Below are 6,419 nucleotides of genomic sequence, written 5' to 3'. Positions count from 1 at the left end.
TTGCATATATCGACGTTTCAGCCGGAATAGAGCGGTTTTACGTGTACATCTTCCATCGGTAATATGAACGGAAAATCAAGAACATTTTAGTTAAATCTAATGAAAACACATTGTTTTTTATCATTTGTATTGGACACAACATTGTTATATGTCTTTTCATGGATCGAAATAATACGAAACCTCGCTCTATGATTTGAAGGTAAAATCCTCAAATATGGTAAAAAAGTGTCTTTTTCACGTTAATCATGTAGATTAACCATGTTAATCGAAATATTACGCAAATATATTCATTTTTACCAATATTTCGAAACTATTTCATGTAATTTCACGATAAGTGATTATACGCAAATATATTCATTTTTACCAATATTTCGAAACTATTTCATGTAGTTTCACGATAAGTGATTTGGCCCTTAAATCTCAGAATTTTGCATAATATTGCATTTTAAGCAAGTTTTCGTGCATTTTGTTTCGTACGAAAAAAAATCGAATTTAGCAATATTTTGACGTTTATCATCCCCTTTTCCTTTACGTGATTTAAACAAAATATCATCGAATTAGGCAATATTTTGCCGTTTTTCCACGTTTTTGTGAGATTTCAGGTTATGGGTATTATTTCATTATATATACGATAAAAATGATGCAAACACATAATTGATTAAATAATAACCTTAAATACTTCATTTGCAATCATATATTTGTTTCTCGTTAAAATACTGAGTAAGATATTGAAAAGGGGAGAAGTTCGGTTTTTATTGCATATATCGACGTTTCAGCCGAAATAGAGCGGTTTTACGTGTACATCTTCCATCGGTAATATGAACAGAAAATCAAGAACATTTTAGTTAATTCTAATGAAAACACATTGTTTTTTATCATTTGTATTGGAAACAACATTGTTATATGTCTTTTCTTGGATCGAAATAATACGAAACCTCGCTCTATGATTTGAAGGTAAAATCCTCACATATGGTAAAATAGTGTGTTTTTCACGTTAATCATGTAGTTTGATATTACTTAAATATATTCATTTTTACCAATATTTCGAAACTATTTCATGTAGTTTCACTATAAATGATTTGGCCTTCAAATCTCAGAATTTCGCATAATATTGCATTTTAAGCAAGTTTTCGTGCATTTTGTTTCATACGAAAAATAATCGAATTGAGCAATATTTTGACGTTTATCATCCCCTTTTCCTTTACGTGATTTAAACAAAATGTCATCGAATTAGGCAATATTTTGCCGTTTTTCCACGTTTTTGTGAATTTTCAGTCTATGGGTATTAATTCATTATATGTACGATAAAAATGATGCAAACACATAATTGATTAGATAAATAACCTTAAATACCTCATTTTCAATCATCTATTTGTTTCTCGTTAAAATACTGAGTAAGATATTGAAAAGGGGAGAAGTTCGGTTTTTATTGCATATATCGACGTTTCAGCCGGAATAGAGCGGTTTTACGTGTACATCTTCCATCGGTAATATGAACGGAAAATCAAGAACATTTTAGTTAAATCTAATGAAAACACATTGTTTTTTATCATTTGTATTGGAAACAACATTGTTATATGTCTTTTCATGGATCGAAATAATACGAAACCTCGCTCTATGATTTGAAGGTAAAATCCTCAAATATGGTAAAAAAGTGTCTTTTTCACGTTAATCATGTAGATTAACCATGTTAATCGAAATATTACGCAAATATATTCATTTTTACCAATATTTCGAAACTATTTCATGTAATTTCACGATAAGTGATTATACGCAAATATATTCATTTTTACCAATATTTCGAAACTATTTCATGTAGTTTCACGATAAGTGATTTGGCCCTTAAATCTCAGAATTTTGCATAATATTGCATTTTTAGCAAGTTTTCGTGCATTTTGTTTCGTACGAAAAAAAATCGAATTTAGCAATATTTTGACGTTTATCATCCCCTTTTCCTTTACGTGATTTAAACAAAATATCATCGAATTAGGCAATATTTTGCCGTTTTTCCACGTTTTTGTGAGATTTCAGGTTATGGGTATTATTTCATTATATATACGATAAAAATGATGCAAACACATAATTGATTAAATAATAACCTTAAATACTTCATTTGCAATCAAATATTTGTTTCTCGTTAAAATACTGAGTAAGATATTGAAAAGGGGAGAAGTTCGGTTTTTATTGCATATATCGACGTTTCAGCCGAAATAGAGCGGTTTTACGTGTACATCTTCCATCGGTAATATGAACAGAAAATCAAGAACATTTTAGTTAATTCTAATGAAAACACATTGTTTTTTATCATTTGTATTGGAAACAACATTGTTATATGTCTTTTCTTGGATCGAAATAATACGAAACCTCGCTCTATGATTTGAAGGTAAAATCCTCACATATGGTAAAATAGTGTGTTTTTCACGTTAATCATGTAGTTTGATATTACTTAAATATATTCATTTTTACCAATATTTCGAAACTATTTCATGTAGTTTCACTATAAATGATTTGGCCTTCAAATCTCAGAATTTCGCATAATATTGCATTTTAAGCAAGTTTTCGTGCATTTTGTTTCATACGAAAAATAATCGAATTGAGCAATATTTTGACGTTTATCATCCCCTATTCCTTTACGTGATTTAAACAAAATGTCATCGAATTAGGCAATATTTTGCCGTTTTTCCACGTTTTTGTGAATTTTCAGTCTATGGGTATTAATTCATTATATGTACGATAAAAATGATGCAAACACATAATTGATTAGATAAATAACCTTAAATACCTCATTTTCAATCATCTATTTGTTTCTCGTTAAAATACTGAGTAAGATATTGAAAAGGGGAGAAGTTCGGTTTTTATTGCATATATCGACGTTTCAGCCGGAATAGAGCGGTTTTACGTGTACATCTTCCATCGGTAATATGAACGGAAAATCAAGAACATTTTAGTTAAATCTAATGAAAACACATTGTTTTTTATCATTTGTATTGGAAACAACATTGTTATATGTCTTTTCATGGATCGAAATAATACGAAACCTCGCTCTATGATTTGAAGGTAAAATCCTCAAATATGGTAAAAAAGTGTCTTTTTCACGTTAATCATGTAGATTAACCATGTTAATCGAAATATTACGCAAATATATTCATTTTTACCAATATTTCGAAACTATTTCATGTAATTTCACGATAAGTGATTATACGCAAATATATTCATTTTTACCAATATTTCGAAACTATTTCATGTAGTTTCACGATAAGTGATTTGGCCCTTAAATCTCAGAATTTTGCATAATATTGCATTTTAAGCAAGTTTTCGTGCATTTTGTTTCGTACGAAAAAAAATCGAATTTAGCAATATTTTGACGTTTATCATCCCCTTTTCCTTTACGTGATTTAAACAAAATATCATCGAATTAGGCAATATTTTGCCGTTTTTCCACGTTTTTGTGAGATTTCAGGTTATGGGTATTATTTCATTATATATACGATAAAAATGATGCAAACACATAATTGATTAAATAATAACCTTAAATACTTCATTTGCAATCAAATATTTGTTTCTCGTTAAAATACTGAGTAAGATATTGAAAAGGGGAGAAGTTCGGTTTTTATTGCATATATCGACGTTTCAGCCGAAATAGAGCGGTTTTACGTGTACATCTTCCATCGGTAATATGAACAGAAAATCAAGAACATTTTAGTTAATTCTAATGAAAACACATTGTTTTTTATCATTTGTATTGGAAACAACATTGTTATATGTCTTTTCTTGGATCGAAATAATACGAAACCTCGCTCTATGATTTGAAGGTAAAATCCTCACATATGGTAAAATAGTGTGTTTTTCACGTTAATCATGTAGTTTGATATTACTTAAATATATTCATTTTTACCAATATTTCGAAACTATTTCATGTAGTTTCACTATAAATGATTTGGCCTTCAAATCTCAGAATTTCGCATAATATTGCATTTTAAGCAAGTTTTCGTGCATTTTGTTTCATACGAAAAATAATCGAATTGAGCAATATTTTGACGTTTATCATCCCCTTTTCCTTTACGTGATTTAAACAAAATGTCATCGAATTAGGCAATATTTTGCCGTTTTTCCACGTTTTTGTGAATTTTCAGTCTATGGGTATTAATTCATTATATGTACGATAAAAATGATGCAAACACATAATTGATTAGATAAATAACCTTAAATACCTCATTTTCAATCATCTATTTGTTTCTCGTTAAAATACTGAGTAAGATATTGAAAAGGGGAGAAGTTCGGTTTTTATTGCATATATCGACGTTTCAGCCGGAATAGAGCGGTTTTACGTGTACATCTTCCATCGGTAATATGAACGGAAAATCAAGAACATTTTAGTTAAATCTAATGAAAACACATTGTTTTTTATCATTTGTATTGGAAACAACATTGTTATATGTCTTTTCATGGATCGAAATAATACGAAACCTCGCTCTATGATTTGAAGGTAAAATCCTCAAATATGGTAAAAAAGTGTCTTTTTCACGTTAATCATGTAGATTAACCATGTTAATCGAAATATTACGCAAATATATTCATTTTTACCAATATTTCGAAACTATTTCATGTAATTTCACGATAAGTGATTATACGCAAATATATTCATTTTTACCAATATTTCGAAACTATTTCATGTAGTTTCACGATAAGTGATTTGGCCCTTAAATCTCAGAATTTTGCATAATATTGCATTTTAAGCAAGTTTTCGTGCATTTTGTTTCGTACGAAAAAAAATCGAATTTAGCAATATTTTGACGTTTATCATCCCCTTTTCCTTTACGTGATTTAAACAAAATATCATCGAATTAGGCAATATTTTGCCGTTTTTCCACGTTTTTGTGAGATTTCAGGTTATGGGTATTATTTCATTATATATACGATAAAAATGATGCAAACACATAATTGATTAAATAATAACCTTAAATACTTCATTTGCAATCAAATATTTGTTTCTCGTTAAAATACTGAGTAAGATATTGAAAAGGGGAGAAGTTCGGTTTTTATTGCATATATCGACGTTTCAGCCGAAATAGAGCGGTTTTACGTGTACATCTTCCATCGGTAATATGAACAGAAAATCAAGAACATTTTAGTTAATTCTAATGAAAACACATTGTTTTTTATCATTTGTATTGGAAACAACATTGTTATATGTCTTTTCTTGGATCGAAATAATACGAAACCTCGCTCTATGATTTGAAGGTAAAATCCTCACATATGGTAAAATAGTGTGTTTTTCACGTTAATCATGTAGTTTGATATTACTTAAATATATTCATTTTTACCAATATTTCGAAACTATTTCATGTAGTTTCACTATAAATGATTTGGCCTTCAAATCTCAGAATTTCGCATAATATTGCATTTTAAGCAAGTTTTCGTGCATTTTGTTTCATACGAAAAATAATCGAATTGAGCAATATTTTGACGTTTATCATCCCCTATTCCTTTACGTGATTTAAACAAAATGTCATCGAATTAGGCAATATTTTGCCGTTTTTCCACGTTTTTGTGAATTTTCAGTCTATGGGTATTAATTCATTATATGTACGATAAAAATGATGCAAACACATAATTGATTAGATAAATAACCTTAAATACCTCATTTTCAATCATCTATTTGTTTCTCGTTAAAATACTGAGTAAGATATTGAAAAGGGGAGAAGTTCGGTTTTTATTGCATATATCGACGTTTCAGCCGGAATAGAGCGGTTTTACGTGTACATCTTCCATCGGTAATATGAACGGAAAATCAAGAACATTTTAGTTAAATCTAATGAAAACACATTGTTTTTTATCATTTGTATTGGAAACAACATTGTTATATGTCTTTTCATGGATCGAAATAATACGAAACCTCGCTCTATGATTTGAAGGTAAAATCCTCAAATATGGTAAAAAAGTGTCTTTTTCACGTTAATCATGTAGATTAACCATGTTAATCGAAATATTACGCAAATATATTCATTTTTACCAATATTTCGAAACTATTTCATGTAATTTCACGATAAGTGATTATACGCAAATATATTCATTTTTACCAATATTTCGAAACTATTTCATGTAGTTTCACGATAAGTGATTTGGCCCTTAAATCTCAGAATTTTGCATAATATTGCATTTTAAGCAAGTTTTCGTGCATTTTGTTTCGTACGAAAAAAAATCGAATTTAGCAATATTTTGACGTTTATCATCCCCTTTTCCTTTACGTGATTTAAACAAAATATCATCGAATTAGGCAATATTTTGCCGTTTTTCCACGTTTTTGTGAGATTTCAGGTTATGGGTATTATTTCATTATATATACGATAAAAATGATGCAAACACATAATTGATTAAATAATAACCTTAAATACTTCATTTGCAATCAAATATTTGTT

This window comes from Procambarus clarkii, unplaced genomic scaffold (assembly GCF_040958095.1).
Source record: "Procambarus clarkii isolate CNS0578487 unplaced genomic scaffold, FALCON_Pclarkii_2.0 HiC_scaffold_142, whole genome shotgun sequence".
Lineage (NCBI taxonomy): Eukaryota > Metazoa > Arthropoda > Malacostraca > Decapoda > Cambaridae > Procambarus > Procambarus clarkii.
Note: the sequence above shows the minus strand (reverse complement) of the source record.